Source organism: Notolabrus celidotus, chromosome 4 (genome assembly GCF_009762535.1).
Source record: "Notolabrus celidotus isolate fNotCel1 chromosome 4, fNotCel1.pri, whole genome shotgun sequence".
Classification (NCBI taxonomy): domain Eukaryota; kingdom Metazoa; phylum Chordata; class Actinopteri; order Labriformes; family Labridae; genus Notolabrus; species Notolabrus celidotus.
This window is the reverse complement of record NC_048275.1, coordinates 33,116,860-33,133,869: the sequence shown is the minus strand read 5'-3', so window position 1 is coordinate 33,133,869 and position 17,010 is coordinate 33,116,860. Positions and strand designations below refer to the sequence as shown.

At 41.7% G+C, this 17,010-nt stretch overlaps 1 protein-coding gene and 1 long non-coding RNA gene across 5 annotated transcripts in view; one reads left to right on the top strand and one right to left on the bottom strand.

The window, feature by feature from the left end:
- Positions 1-17,010, top strand: part of bcl11aa (BAF chromatin remodeling complex subunit BCL11A a) — a 68,673-nt gene that overhangs the window by 34,328 nt on the left and 17,335 nt on the right. The window lies entirely within an intron of this gene.
- On the bottom strand, positions 13,369-14,019 carry LOC117811033. Its single transcript, XR_004630917.1, has 2 exons — positions 13,917-14,019; positions 13,369-13,680 (listed from the first exon to the last, which is right to left on the bottom strand). It is a non-coding gene; the product is annotated as an uncharacterized LOC117811033 (long non-coding RNA).

Below are 17,010 nucleotides of genomic sequence, written 5' to 3'. Positions count from 1 at the left end.
GGCTGCTGTCTGTGTGTATCTGTGTCTGTGAATGATCTATGGTTTGTGTTTACCGTGCCATATTTCGGCCTGGCCTGCCGTCACCGACGTATGAATGATAAATTGCGGATGTCCATCGGATTCACCCGAGCACCTGTGGTCCCTCGCTCCCCCGACCGTGTGGCAGGAGAGCAGAAATAATAAATAAATAAGCAAAGTGAGAGAGATAAACAAAAAGGCCTCTGAGGGGTGGGACTTTTTTTTTTCCTCTGGAGCTTAAAACACAGTTGTCTTTTTTTCTTTTGTCTGTGTTTGATCTGATGTGGTCACTTTACTCCACCTCTGACTTTCTGTTCTCAACATTTATTAAATTAATAAAACTGAGGAGATTCTTTAAGTGTATGGTTCTGTTTTGAGAAATATTTGCATTCTGACACTAAAGACAGGTAGAATAAAAGCTGTGATAAATTTATTGCTCTTCCACATGCAACAAAACAAAAAAAAAGCACCGCTAAGTAGATCTAATGTTTTCTGCGTGCATTTTTAGTTTGGCTATCAGTCCAAGCCCCACTCATATTAATGTATAAATGCCATGAACAATTCAAAAGTCACATTTTAGAGGCTTTTTTCCCCCTCCTTCTGTCAATTTTTCCAGGCCCCTCTCTTCCCTGTTAATCTCCCCCTCTAATCACAGAGTAAAGCTCTTGGACACTTAGTCATCACTTTATCTTCAAACTGCTGTTATCAAGTTGTTTAACTGCAGACAGAAGAGATTTCTGCTTGTCTCTGGAGCAGCAGGTTATTGTCTGAGGGGTGAATGGACATCACAGACACACGCTGAGATAACGTAATCATCAGCAGGAACGACGGTTTCGTAATCCATAATCCAGGAGATTCTTGTTTTACAGTGAAGAAGGAGAGAGTGTGTTACAGGTGGATTCACTGTTTTGATTTAACCAGGGTGTGTCCCTTAAGTTAAGGTGTCCAAGATCAGCAGTGTTGAGCTGTTTATACATTTGCAGTCCTGAAGTTTCTGGAAAATATCAGGACAACGTGCACTGAAATTTTAGAAAGTTGCCAATTCACACATGTCCCAGAAAGCATGAAGTTGTTTCACTATGGCTGGACATGATATAAAAAGATGCTGCTGTAGTAAATGTGCACATTAACAGGATGTTGAAGATGACACATTTGCCATTCACATCAATGCTACATGTGCAAGCAACTCCTGTGTTGTGGAAGATAAAAGTAATGTTTGGAGTAAGAGTTTGGTGGCATCAGCTGTCCGTCCTCAACACAGCATCCTGCTCTTTAAGTAAAAGTTTAATGTCTGTGTGGATCCAGTTTTTGTTCGGTAGCCTGTTTCATGTTTTGGACATCATGGAGCTGGTTGAGATGAGAAATAAAGAGTGTGTGTTGGACTTAATCAGTACTGAGCAGAACAGGACTCATGTGAAGGGTCAGACTCTAATTAATTTCTGATGGAGACGCCTCTATCTCACTCACTCCCCTCACCCTCCTTCTCTGCTATGGTGGCATGTTTGTGTGCTACTAAACAAAGTATCTGCAGTCTCTGATGTCTGAGTTATGTTTTGCAGAAATAACTTGTCAGCTCTGTCTTTGCCCTCCTGACACATGTCCAGCCCGCTCTCTCTCTCTGCATCCCTGTGTGTGTTTTCTTGCCTGACGTTGCACATGACTGCACTCTGTTGACCACAGAAGCCCTCCGAGCATCGCAACCCGTCCTTCTCCTCCTCCTCCACCTTTTGGTTTCTGTCTCAATTTCTCCTTGTTGTTTCTCTTTTCAGTCTCTCATCCCCGTTCTCTCTCCCCCTCTCTCTCTCTTTGCTGTGTTTGTGTTTTCTCGGCCTGCTTGTCTCAGTAACAGTAAATACCCTTGCTACCTGACACAGATCCACCTTTCTACTTGACCGCGCACACAGAGAAGGGCAGCTGTGTGTGTGTGCGCGCGAATGAAACAGTGTATTCTCCAGTGACCCTCTGCCCTCTGGTTTAAAGGACTGAGTGAACACACACTCAAACATGCTCACACACACTTTTCCCCCAAGCAACCCCCTTCTCTGAGATAAAACACAGGTTTAATCTTTGACACTGTGTCCAAACTGGCCTCTTTGCAGGTGAGGAGAGCCTCCTGGGGAGTGTGTGTGTGTGTGTGTGCGTGTACGTGTGTGAAACTCTTCTTTCGGCCTGACCTAAATGTGGAGGACAATAGCCTGGAGGCTGAGTGTGTGAGTGTGAGTGTGTACAGTATGTGGTGTCTCCTTTGCTGCCTCTGTGTGTTGGTGTGTTCCCGTTTTTCTGGTCTGCCTCCACACTCTCAGCCACGATCTTTTCCTAAGTCGTGACGCAACTGTGTCACATATTGACTTTTAATTGGACTCTTCACAAAGAGGATGATGTGAGCTTCACATCAGTTACCCCCTCAACATCTAGCTCACCCTGCCTTAAAGAAAAGAAGCAGGTTTTTAACTTCCCTGATAGATAATTCTGTAGATAGTTTTTGTTTAATTTGAAATGTATCTGCTTCCTTCTCCTCTTTGCAGAGGAGCTGAAGGGACTAAATTAAGGGAGCTTACAGGATAGAATATGACTCTTACAGTGTCCCTGTTACTCTGGTTATCATCAGAACATGCTGTCAGCACTTTGCACAGAGACTCCTGCAAAAAGTAGTTCCAATTAGAAAGTGTCCACACTGATGTACTCTGGAGTAACAGGGTTTCTGGATAGATATTTACTTTAAGACACTTGATTTTCTTCCATTGAACACGATCGCAGACAGAAATGGTGATCCCAGAATCCTGACAAGTCAAACCACAAGTATCAGCCCGGTTTGATTCCACCGGAAATAAGTGAGAAAAGATATATCTCGTGAAGTGAGCTTATACAGAGTATTTTTTATTAGTACAGAGAGTTTTATTGCCCTGTTAGTTCTTTATAATGCAGTATAATCTATAAACTCATCTTTACAGTACACTGTTTTTGGTAGTGCACCAAAAGCTGCTTTCAGAGGCTGTAGCTCAATCTGTAGTGACATGAGTAGGAAATCACATGGTCACAAGTCCAAGTCCCGTCACAAAGCACGTTTGGAAGTTTGGCTGGTAGCTCTAGAGGTGCTAGTTCACCCCCCTGGACATGGCTGATGGACCCCTTAGCAAGGCATCAAACTGCTCAGGATGCTTGTCCATGGTAGGCCCCTCACGTCTCTCCATTCGTGCACAAACACAGGGTCCTGCTTGTGCATGGTTGAGTGTACTTTGGCCTATGAGTGTGTTTCTGCTTTGTTATGATATTCTTGGAGCACATATAATGGAAACGAATAGTGCGTAACCTCCTTTGTGTTGGAGTATGCCTTATTTTTTGGGATAAAATCAAGGCTTGGAATCTTTTTTTGCCAAGAAATTCGTCTCATTTTGGGATTCGTGTTGTATTTCTGAATGCCTGTTCGTCAGGAGACATAATAACGCTTGGATTAAAGTTAAATGCATGTTCAGGCCATGATCAGTTCTGTTCTCATCCCTCATTTTCATAACACAGAGACACGACGGTCTGTGTGATGTGCATGGATGCTTTTCAATAAAACGACTTTACATGAGCACCAAATAAAGTTAGTGTTCATTTTCAGTTCTGCTTACACGCTCACTGTCTCACACTCGCCCACACAGTTCACTCTCTCCGCCTCTGTCTGTCCAGATCTGTCTTTTTCTCTCTACGTTTTTCTGTCCATTATCATACTAATTTAATTATTATCTCATCATGTAAAGCTTCTCTACGCTGGGTCGAGTTTGACCTGTGTGCAGTAGGTCTGAAAGAGGACCTTTTTTCAGACTGCATGTAAAGCTGGTTTCACATGCAGCACTGGGAGAGTCAGACAGATGAGATTCAAGACTGATGTTTCAACATGAATCATCCTTGTTTGATTCCCTCCTTACCATACTCATCAGCTTAATAATACCTGTATTGAGATGAAAGTGAAAATACAGAACAGGATTGGGGGATAGTGGTCTTAAAAGTTTGTGTAATATAGCCTCATTGAAACTTAGAACTTCACACATGATAAGATCATTTGTTGGCCCATCACGAGGCGGAGCAGGCTGGTTCCACAGCAGAAAATCAGTCCTGCTAGCCGAATCTTTGCTGTGATAGATGTTTAAAAATGGTATTTGTGCCCCTGGCTGGAATAAAATCCCTGAATTCTTGTGTCTGTTGCTGTGCTCTGTAATGATGGGGATGTTTCAAATGGAGATATTGACCTTTTAGGAATATTTACCATGTAATGCAATTATACCACTAATGGATTTGGCCCACTGATCTTTTTATGCACTGTGTCAGCGGGCCAGTAAAACATTGCTGGCTTTATTGCAACACAGACACACTCACACACAGACACACACAAACACACACACACACACACACCATGCAGACCAGTTGGGCCCTGTGCTCATTTGCGTGTGTATGTTCAACATCTATAATCCTCCCTCCCTTGTGCAATCACACACAGGCTCAAACGCACATGCATGCATGCGTACACACGCAGCCACTAACACACGTGCACACCAGACCCCTCGCGAGTGTGTGTCTGCCAAGTCGGACGGCAGGCTGCCAGCAAAAAAAGGGGGCTGTGATTGGGGTGAAGGCTCATCTGCTGGTGTTAGCCAGCTATAGCCACACACAGACAGACACAAACACACACACACACACACTGACCCAGCGCCCACTAAGATTAACAGGGTTAATTAACTCAACATGGCCCCCAACCCTGGCTACAGCAGAGGGCCGCCGGTCTCAGGCCGAGGTTACAGCAGTGCTAACTGTTAGCGCGTTGAATGCTAATGTTTTTAGCCGGTGGGGTCAAATTGGTGTTGAGCTGGAGTCTGCTGGTGCTAATGAGCTACATTAGAAAGATGCAGTATATAAGTACAGTTAGAGCTCAGACTGACAGGCCTGCATTATGTCTTATTTTAGTTTTTCACACATACATCAGAACTGGCACTGACTCTGCAATTAAACCACAAGAAATACTGCTGTACAGATATTCATTAAGTGACAGCAATGATCACTTTACTAATATTAGCAATAATAGTAATATCAGTTGTAACTAAAAAGGTATGTGACTTTGAACAGCCAGGAGGAAGTATTTTATTGTAAGGCCAACAACCAGCACTTGACTCTGACGGCTAAAACATGAAGCTCATGTTGGCTGATTGTAGAGTTAAGTGTGGTGCTGAATTTAAAAACTTCCGCCCATGTTTCTTCTGTGTGTGTGTTGATCAGCAAAGTTTGATTTGATGGACACATTTTGTGAAATCCCTGTGACGTCTAGCCAACAGAAACTTTTGGTGCTGAAAAATGAAGCCAATTCTTAAGAGCATAAAAACTGCAGTCCCTCAAGTGTCCACTTGAGGCTGGCTTCAAAAGCCCAATTTAACACCCATATTTAAATGCTTTAGTGTTAAAGCAAAATTGTGAATGTTCGCAACCTGGTCCCAAAAAAGTCAGTGATGCTCTGAATATTTTATTTCTGCATTTGTGCACTGTACTGGTATTCATCTTTGTAACTCATCCGTTTAGAAGATATTAAGACAAAGAGTTTGTGATGTAGACGCCATGTTTGCCTGCCTCCGCTCCCTCTCTCTGCTTGTTTCTAGGTTGACCAAAATTTAGTTTGAGTCAGCATTTCCAAAACGCCGACCGCCATCATTTGGCTCCAAGTGGCCTCAGAAACCACTGAGTGACGTCACACAGACTAGCCCTATGTTTGATACAGTCTATGGTTTAGCGTCTATATCCGTCAGTCTCAAACATCAGATCCACATTCGATTTTTCTCATGATAGCGTGCCTGAAAACCAAAATGGAAGAAGTCCATGCATCCTTCAAACATTTCAAACTCAGACCAGCGATGGAGCTGACTGCGAACACCTGCCCCTCCAAACATTATCACACACACACCGGTCACTTCCTCATTTACCCCTCTTACGCACACACTCACACACATCTGGCTGCAGGCCTGACAAAAACAGGTAGTGAGAAATGTGAATGGCTGTTGAGGCGAAACGTGTCTGTCTGTGATGGGATTGATTTGGGCATGATTTGTATATGAATGAGTGTATCTGTGTCTGTGCATGTCTGTCTGTAATCTCCTCTGTGTGTGTGAGTCATGGTGGTTTGTGTTGTTGTGCACTCTAGTCGTCTAGTCTAAATATACCAGCAGACCATGAGAACGATTCTCTCCATTTCTTTTTTTTCTGTGGCCACCAGCCTTCTGACACATATTGCCACTTTGTCGCAGCCTTTCACTCCTGATATTACACCATTTGTGAGCAGAAGAGGTTTAAATAGGAGCCATTTTAAGGCCAAACTCTGCATTTACAGAGCCGTGATGGCCGTCAGGGCTTTTGCAGAGATATGCGAGACGTGCTGCTGCCTTGTTGAGACCTTGAGGCACTTTAAATGGAGAGAGGAAGAAGAAAGGAGGTGGTAGGAGGTTATACATAAGCCTGTATCAGCCGGGCGGAGAGCGACAGTTTGGGAGAGAACGACAGAGAAAAAGGAGAGTGATATACAGACACACACAGAGACAAAAGAGGAAGGGCAGATGGTGAAAAGAGACGATGAGATGTGTGAAAAGCAACAGTTAGCCTGTGTCTTCTCTGCGTGCCAGTCTGGCCGAAATATGGCATGCTTTTTACACTTTCCCCCATCACACACACTCCTCCTCCTCCTCTCTCACTTCTGCACAAAATCTACTCAGCTACATGGCGTCAGTTACACAAGTCTTGGGTTAAATTGCTGTCTGCTTGTTACTTTTTAAAGAAATGTAACACCAGATCAGAGCCATAATCACAAGCTGAGATCACGTCACTGCTGCAGTTTCTCAGAATAGAACATTAGTCTTGGACTGTTCAAGCCTCTTTAACGCCGGCCTGTTGCAGACCATGTTTCTGGATTCACCCAGTCCTACAGGGAAGTAAGGAGACTTTTTAGGTGTCATGCCAAAAACACTCTCACTCCTGACCTGTCAGATATGACTGTCAGTCACAGATGAGGAAACATCTTATAGTGTGAGGGCTTTTCTATGAGTATGGTTGGACTTCTACATGAGGCAGTCAGTTAAAGCTTATCATGAAGAGACGAACTGTGTCACAAAGCTTACAGAGGTGTATTTTAGATTGTATGACTTTGAAAAGTTAAACTTAACTGAACATGTCTAAAGTTGTTCATGCAACAAAACTACTCAAAGACTCCATCAGATAATCTCTCACAACTGAAAATATTGTGTTAAAGCGAATGGCAACCTCCAGCCGCGAGAATTGAAGCCAATGTGGAAGTGTTAAAAACTGCAGTTCATCGAGTGGCCGCTTGAGGCTGGCTCTGGAAGTACCAGAAACCACATACACACCAATTCAAAAAAGCTGATCTTTACAGCAGAAATAAACATGTTTACAGCCTGGTACAAAAAACAAGTGTAGTCTGGATAGCTAATTTCTCGGTTAGCACAGTTGACTTGACTGACAGGCAGGAACACTGTAGCTGTTGGCTAGGAGGCTCAAAGCCCGTCTCTTTACCTCACAGTAGCTCATCAGAAGTTAGGTTGAGTTCAGCATTTCCAATATGGCTCCTGCCGCCGATTGGCCTCAAAACAGCACTTTAGAAACAGATGGGTGAAGTATACAAAAAATAAGAACATTTCCTGCTGAAAATGTAAAAGAGGGCGGGCAGGAAAAGTCCAGGAAAGTGGAGGAGAAAATTGCAATTTTTGTGTTCACACATGCAGCTCAACCGGATAAATTCTGGACATTTTCAGGAGTCTTGTGCATGTGTGAAAGGGACTTTTGTTTGACCAGTTCATCACAACATCTCATCCAAACAATAAGTTAGATCAAAGAATTTAGAAATGAAGACATAGGGGTGCTTCATTGAGCTGCTGTATTTGACAAGTCAGGAGTGAGAATGACTCTACTTCCTTGGAGTGAGATATTTTATAACAGGCCTGTGGTGCTCCAGGAATAGAGAGTTTTATTCTTGTCAACCAGTCCAACAGTTAAGTAATGTGACCTGTTTCAAGCACCAAGGATGGACAGCTTCTCTTTTTATTCTGAGGTTCCAACTGCAACATAATGCTCATATTTCAAAGTTAACTTTACAAAGTTAAAGTGCATCCAACACATCTCCTGCAGACCCCTCTCTCCTTTCTTTCTATCTTTCTTTTTCTCTGCAAGAAAAAAAAAAAGTTGAGACAGGACTCAGAGTGTGTGAGTTTTTTTTCTCTCCCTGCACTACTTAAGATAAGCACCCAGGATATGTTCCTTCAACCCGTATGACCCTGACAGACAGCACCAACCCTAATCCCACACACACTCACACAGACATGCACGCCTTCGTCCCCTCTGGCTCTTCCTCCTCCTATAGGTAGACGTATAGGGAGGTAAGGGGGGTGGGGGTGGGGACACATTTTTTGGCAGTGGTTAGTAGGCAACACACTTTATATATATACGCACACACACACACAGACACACACACACATGCTGAGCTATGTTTCAACTTGATTTACAGGCCTCAGCTGCAGCGAACGGGAGACATGAGAGAGAGAGAGAGAGCGAGTGGGGGACATAGACAGAGAGGGAGAGACAGGCAGAGACAGAGAGAGGGAGACAGAGAGAGAGAGGGGAGCATATTTTTCAGGTAGCAGGAGAGGAAGACGTAGAGTGATTGTATAACTGTTTTAAACAGGAGTGCTGCAGGATTTTATCGGGCCCAGGAGTGGCCTGCCTGTGGGGAGGAGAGCAGTTTTTGCTCAGGAAACTCTAATATGTGTACCTGACACACTGCTTTATGTGCTCCATATACAAAACAGGCAGGTTCATTATATGGAAAGGTAGACTATTCTCAAAATGATTCACTAAATAACAAAATGCTAATCTTAGTGATATACAGCTTTTAGAACAGCTTTGCACTTTCAGTTTTCTGGGGATACTTTCTAAATTATGATACGAGTTGTTCTTCAAATATAAAATCTATGTCCAGTGAGTAGTAAATGTTATGATCCACTCATACATTAAAATGTGTGTATTTGTTGGAAAAAAAGCCTCTTATGATTACAAATCATCATTTTCAGCCGGTTTCTTATTTTTGGATTCTCTTAACTTTTGAATAATCAGATGAGTTATAACATAATCAAGTATTTGGACACACATTTGGAGTTTTTATTTATTTTTGCGTTCATGTAGAGAAGAAAAACACCAGTGCATTGTATATTTTTGGAGTTTTTTGGTTCTGCACTGGTTGGAAAATCCTTTTTGCCTCAGGATGATCTGAAAAAAACTCAGAGTGAAAGGTTCTTCACAAAGACAGCTGCACGTCTTTGTGGGAACATTTCAAATGCAAAGTGAAAGTGTGCAATTCAGAGTCATAGACCTTTCCACAGAAGACATTCAGACATGACCTGACAGGTAAATTACAGGTGAACCTAATCACTGTCATGAAGCGTACGTACCATTAAGTTGAGCAGTATTAAGTCCTGAAGTTGTACATGCTGACTCACTGGACACTGAATAAGACAAAAATCCTCTGTGAGGTGACTCTTTTATGGACATGTTGTTATTGTGTGTTATTTGATGCAGTGAGCAACAAGACACCAGACATGGATCAGTCAGAAGAACCTTTGACAGCTCCTTTTCATCATCAGTCTTAACTCTTGCAGCAGAAAGCTTGCGTGCAGGCTGATGTTGTTCCTGAGACACAGTGAGAACTCTTGTGCAAAGAGCACTGACAGCGAACAATCCTAAAGTTTACTCTTGTACCTTCAGTCTGTATTAAGTGCTCATCAAAACAGCTGCGTTCAAAGACAGCGAGGGATTGGAGTTTATTAGAAGTGTAATGTCATGATGGGATGCAAATCTGCTTCACATCTAGACCTGCATACTCTCACACTCTTAGTGAACACTAACTGCTTCTGGCAGAAACAGATCAGAAACTCCTCAAACTTCTGCAGAGTGAGACAACTGTTTTAGTTAATGCAGCCTGGCAGCTTTTAAAAGAGCGGTGTAACAATGTCTCTGGTTTCCTAAATAACATCTTCCTCAGTAACAGACAGGTCTGTCTTTGTGGGGATCCTGTCCATGTTGGGTCACAGACAAATTGGAGCATTATTTTGAATTTGTTCTACTGCAGTACTTATCTTCTTCTGGTCAAAATATCTTCGTACACGTAACACACGCCACCTTTCGCTGACACGCCCAGACACAACTTCCTATTTCATGATATCACAAGAAAAAAAGAAGAGCTGGAGGAAAAGAAGGAAAAAATACCTCCACCTCAGCTTTTTTTTTTTTATAAAACTCAACAAGTTCATTGTACTCTCGCATTTATGTTATCTTATCATAAGCAAATCAGGTGTTATGTTTCACAGATGATACCTTGATATAAGTTGTAAAATTTGGCCTTGTCAGATGAGTATGGTGTGATAGTGTACAGTTACACTTTTGACCACAAATTACACAAACAGAATATTTGAGTTCTTGCAAGGTAGAAATACTAAACATGATTTTATCGACGCAATACTGAAACTTTTTTTTTCCAAATTCATGATTATTAAAATATATATATATATATGTTTTTTTTATTTATTTTTGTAAAATCCAGTTCTAAATATAATAAATAATACATTTATGCAGGTTAGTATGATGCTAACCTGTAAAAGGCTGTAGATTTATTTAATGTTAAAGCATCAATCCTCTCTGTTCAGGGTTCCCAAAGTGTGGGTCAGGACCCTCGCGGGGGTTGTGAGACACAAATGGGGGGTCGTGAGATGTCTTCCAGATTATTATTTTTTTTAAATTAGTACATTTTACCCATTATAGTGAAATAATATCAACAACAATAGCAGCTACATTTGAAAGTTAACCTTGAAAATAGAAAATGTAATGAGTTTTCTGCCTTTCTTGTTGCCAGATGACTCCAAAGTTAAGGGTTAGTGAACAGTTAATTATCAAAAGCATCAGTAGCAGTACAGGAAAGCCACATGCTCATATAGGTAGGCAAATTTTCTGCAGACTAGTTAAATGAAGCCACATTAAATCACCTCGAGGGACAGTTTGGAAACCCCTGGACTAGATGGTCATCTTAAGCTTGTCAGGTTTTCTCACATAAGCTTTCAAGATGGACCCAAATCGTCTGCAGATAATAGTTGGTGTAACCTCCCATATTTTGTCATGATTTTGCTGCCTTGTTCACATCCACTATTCTTGTTTCTTTTTGCTTACTCAGATGATGAACGTAAAATAACGTAAATCCAGTAACACCCAGTCCAAAGCAGGAGAGAGAGGATATCTTCTTTTTTTTTTTACCGTGTAGCCGCTGTGAGGTTCTGCAGGGTTCAGAGCAGCAAACACCGGCAGCTTTTTCTAATGGGCTGAGTGACCTTCTCATCAGGAAACATTTTTTTAAAAGATTGCCCACCAGCTGTTATGAATATGATGGCCTTCTGGGTTATTAAGAGCTAATGAGGAGGAGAAAGATATTCTACCTTAAATGTGAGGAGTGTGTGTGTGTTCGGTGCGTGTGTCAGATCCCAAGGGTGCCTGAATGTTTCCTCTTTCTTTTTACCCATTTTCTCTCTCTCTCTCTCTCTCTCCCTTTATTTTATCACAGGGGCATAAAAAATCCTGCAGAAGTGCCGAATGGTTTGTTGTAAATGCTGAAGACGGTTGAGTGAGGAGTGTGTGTGTGTGTTTAAATTAACTACTTGCTGAATGATGTAAATATTTTGTCTTTTTTAACCGCCGTCTGTTCTGAAGAGACACAAAAAAGGAAGAAAAGAGCAAGAGGAGGTAGTGAAAGAGGGGGAGAGGAGGGCTGGTAATAAACAGGTATGCCGTCTCCTTCTAGGAAAAAGTTGCGTCAGTACATATTCGGCTCTAAATCGTGTCTGGACCTGACCTGACGTGATTCCCAGTGCTCTCCTCCTGCATGAAGCGGACCCTGTTTACCCTGGAACCAGAGCTATTTTCTCCCCGTCAGGAGCCTCCACAGTCCCACTGCCTGCGCTCAAATCTCAGCTTTAGAATGCACATCAGAGCTTAAAGCACTCAGTGGAGGGTTCAAAGTTTCACTCTCACCTATAGCAACTGTGGCCGACACTCAGGATTACAGAACTCAGGAAATAGAAAATGTGGTCTAATGCTCAGATTGTGTAGAAGCATGATCATAAAATGGTCACTGGTCAGTGACTTTACCTCGTTCGTACACGGTTATTATGGCAGCCTGTCATTACACATATGCTGCATTCTGTGCACTTAGTATGACTGATGGCTGCTCTCTGGTGTCACGCTGGGCACCTTGGTGGTAAAGGAGGAGAAATTAGCTTTTTATAGTTTCCAGTTTATCAGCGCAGACGGACAGACACGTGAAACAGGATAAGAAACGAGAGCAAGATGTGTCTCACCAAAACTTCTGTTTCCTTTCTTTAAAGTCTTTTTACACACAAGTTTCAGAAAGGAATATCTGTCTGGTTCTTATCTGGGTTGCCTAACTAAGTTATTTGTACCGTATACTTTTACCCACATTTTCAAATCTGAAAAAATCACTATTAACCAACTGCTAGGATACGTTACATTGTGATACATTAGGTTAGGATACAATGTTACATTACAATATCTTACATTACAATATGTTGTGTAAGATATGTTACGATATGTTACATTACGATATGTTACGATATGCTACATTACGATATGTTACGATATGTTACATTACGATATGTTACGATATGCTACATTACGATATGTTACGATATGTTACATTACGATATGTTACGATATGCTACATTACGATATGTTATGATATGTTACATTACGATATGTTACGATGTTACATTAAGATATGTTACGATGTTACATTAAGATATGTTACGATATGTTACATTACGATATGTTACGATATGTTACATTACGATATGTTACAATATCTTACATTAAGATATGTTAAGATGTTACATTACGATATGCTACGTTATGATGTTACAATAAGTTACATTAAGATATTTTACGTTACGATGTTACGTTACGATATGTTACGTTACGATATGTTACATTACGATATGTTACGTTACGATGTTACATTACGATATGTTACGTTACGATATGTTACATTACGATATGTTACGTTACGATATGTTACATTACGATATGTTACGTTACGATATGTTACCTTACAATAGGATAAGTTACCATGCAGTTTGTTACAATACAATATGTTACGTTACAATACGATATCTTATGGTGCTCTATGATACGATATAATACAAAATGAAACCAAATGGTTAACGCATTATGGTGAGTAAAACTCTGCGTACTCCAGTACATCATCCACCCTTTCTTTCCCAATTCTTTTTATTGTTTTTGTTATTACAGTGCATGTAAGCTTGACAGTGTAGAAAAGTAGGTGCAAAGAGTCTGTGCACAATCATCCACCTTTTCTCTCATCATGGCACAAAGGAAGGGAACAACTCTTCTCTCAGCTTCTTTCACTGCTGTCTAACATTGTCCTCGTGTCTTCTTCTGGTGTTATGCAGCTGTCAGCTTCTTTGGCCAGTTAACTGCTGGTCATGTTCCCTTCATTCTTTCATGTTATTAAACCACTGAGTCATCAAGTAGTGTCGTGATGAGTCAAATTTGCAGGGAAATCTGTTGAGAAAGCCACATTTTACCAATTACAATAATGATAGTTAGCTCCAGCGTACGGATAATTGAGTCACACAAGTCAGGACAAATACGCAGGGGTAGGATTTTTCCCATGTGTCAATATTCCCAGAAACTTTTGATGCAGAGAAGAAATGGATGTCTTAAACACTTAACAAGTTGCAGAAAAAGCTTTAAAACTCTGAGTTTGAGCTGAAGAAAAAGTCCTCTTTGTTACTTACTGCACACTCTTCACTTTGTCAGAGAGCAACATGTGGACACTCCTCCACCTTTATCTCGGGGGGGAAGTATGGTTTCTCAATTATCCATGTTTGGCTATCCCCCCTCCGACCTGTGGCTGTATTTACGCGAACGCCCATTTTATCCATGGCTTTTAATGGCATATAAAAAAATCACTTCCCCATCAAAATGCCCTCTCCTAATAGCTTCTCAGAGTTGTTTGGGAGCTGTTTGGGTTTGGTCATTAGTGGACTCTGAGTGAGTGTGTGTGTGTGCATGCTCATGCGTGTGTGTGGTGTTTTGGACCCGGCTGAGAGGCGCTACTAGGTCGTCCTAGGTGGGGTAAAGGCTGGTGGAAGTGGGGGGGGGGGGGGGGGGGGGGGGGGGGGGGGGGGGGGGGGTGGAGTGGGGGTGCAGGCATGCTGTGCCCATAAGGGTGGGGTTGGTGAGAGTTTAGGAGTGTGTGTGGTGCAGCACTTAGGCCATGCTGGGCCTGATGGGAATGCCAGGCCCCCACACCACTTTTCAAATCACTAATGGAGCATCTTTGGGCACACTTACAAACACAGTACCACACAAACAGACACTCATAACTTCCACATGCATGTTGGACTTATTTCAAGAACACTAATTCAATTTATGCAAAACAACAAGGAGACGTCAGACGAGCTCCAACATGCTAAGATCAATAAGAAAAGAAGCTGCATACATGTGGCACCTCCCTCTCTCTTTTTTTTCCCTCCCTCGTTTGCTTTTCACACTGCTCCATTATTTACCGGCCTTTTTGTCCTCTGCTGGTGGACAGGCCCCAGGCATATGTCAACGTGTGTGTTTGTGTATGCAAAAATGAATGCAGCTTCACACACAAACAGAGGCAGCGCTCACTGCCATCACAAGTCTTTTGTCATTCAGAGGTGTTGTCTAACCATATGCTCGAGCAGGCGTTGACCAGTCACAGACTCAGGGGTAACGGAGTGAGGGGACGGTGCAGTGAGGCTTTTCATGCCTTGATGATGGAGTGTTATCTGTGCCATATTTTCTATAAGTGTATACTGCAGCAGAACAGTAAAACTTTAGACCATTCACACTGTTGAACCTGATGCCATTTTTATAACGAATAAGAGCTTAATCGGTTATAACACCACATTCTGGGAGAGGATTGAACCATAAAAAGTTCCTCATAGTTTTTATTTTTTTATTCAGAAACAAATGCATGAAACATTTGATACATACAATTTTTTACAACCAGAAGTGACGCAACTTGAGGTTTCACATCAAATTAAAACCCAGAAAAAGTCTTGAGGTCATAAAATTGATCTAAAAACTACTGATTAATCATGTGATTAAAAAGGCATACTAGCATACTTCTAACTCTATTTAGCATTTTTAACCAGATCATCAGTCAAATTGACCAGAACATGTTATTATGATTTGGAAATAGTGTCTCATACACTCTCATACCGATGCCTCTTCTTGACCTACATGGTGAAATGAGGTTATCATAAAGACGAGTTGATATTAGTCCCTCACCCTGAAGTTTCTCTCTTTAGAGCTCTGCTTGTGAAGTTTGGCCGTAAGAAGTTATCAAGAAGGAGGAATATTTTTTCTTTAGATCATTGTCTTGTCACATGATGTTTTTTCCTCTTGGCTGATACTAAAGAAGAATTAGCAAAAAGGCGTTCATTTTCTGTTGAAGTGATGTTTTGGGCGGATAAACTCTACAACGGAGCTTTGCTGGCTAAAAGAGCTAAATTGCTACAAACAGGATTTAATGTTTATGCTAGCTTGTGAATGTTTCTCTGCACTTTGAGGACTAAATATGTAAACTTTGTGCATATTTATGTGATTCAGACATTTATTGTTACATCTGAGCTCACATCGTGACACAGAGGCTGTGACAGGTAACCTGTACGTTGGTCATCAACGGTAATAAATCAGTTTACAAAGTTTTGTCTTCGTTAAGTTACGGCTAATAATTTGACGTAGCTTTAAATGAATACTTTACCTCATCACTGCATCCTGCTAAAAGTTGTATGAACAAAGAAAAGTAGTGTTGGAAAGAATATTTGAATACATCAGTTTGCTTCTACAACAAATTCACATTTTGGCAAGAGCCTCGTTTTGCCCCAGTGGGTGATGGTACTCATGGGAAATGCAGTCTTCATCCAAGAAAAGCACTACAGATTTCTTCCAAAAGTGTGCTCTAGAATGAACACAACATGAAAACTCCTCACCGTGCCTTTAAGCACCAAGGCTTTCAACATGTGATTCGTCATTACCCGCTGACATAGATGAATAAACATGTCTGCTACGATGATACTAAAAACATCTATAAACCACTTATAGCTGCTTTGAAATGCTAAATGAGTTCAGGTAAAGTGGTCCTGTATGTTTTATTTCAACCTTTCTAAAGCACATTCAGCTCATTTTCACTTTGTTCAATGGAAACTAGGTTTTTTTTATATGTTGTTGCCCTCAGGCAGCAGTAAAGCATCAGTGTCGGGCTGTGATCAGATTTATGATTGACGTGTTATTGCTCCTGACAGCTCCTCTGATGATTTAATACCATATTAATGCTATTAATGGAAAAATCAGCTGCACAAATAAGAGACTGACTGAAGTCAGTTTTTCTAGGTTAATCTGATGAAATGTTTCAGCCTCGCTCTCTTTCCAACACATTTGACCGCTGCTTTTTCACAAACCAAAGAATCTCTCCATCATCTGACTTCGGTTCCAGCTCATGCACTTCTTGTTTCTCTTGGAGGGCGAAAGATTTCCTTTAGCCACGAACGGGGGGGAGGCTGTGCTCCCCGGGAGCCGTCACAGTCGCCTCGCGCACCAGACTGAATTTAAAGAGGCAGGTAAACTGCTGCTCGCTTTGTATTAACAGAGCCATATATTCAGCCTGTCTCTGGCTTCTTTCCCCTCCTCCCCTTCCTCCTTTCCTCTGTTTCTCCATCTCTCTCTGTTTTCTCTCTGCTCTTAGTTTTTTCCCCGGCCTGTAGAAAATGTCTGGGGGATCGATAGGGCTCTCCGGTTGTAGTGACTTGCAGCTCTAATGAATCAGGCCTATGTGTTTGTTAAGTAGACAAGGTT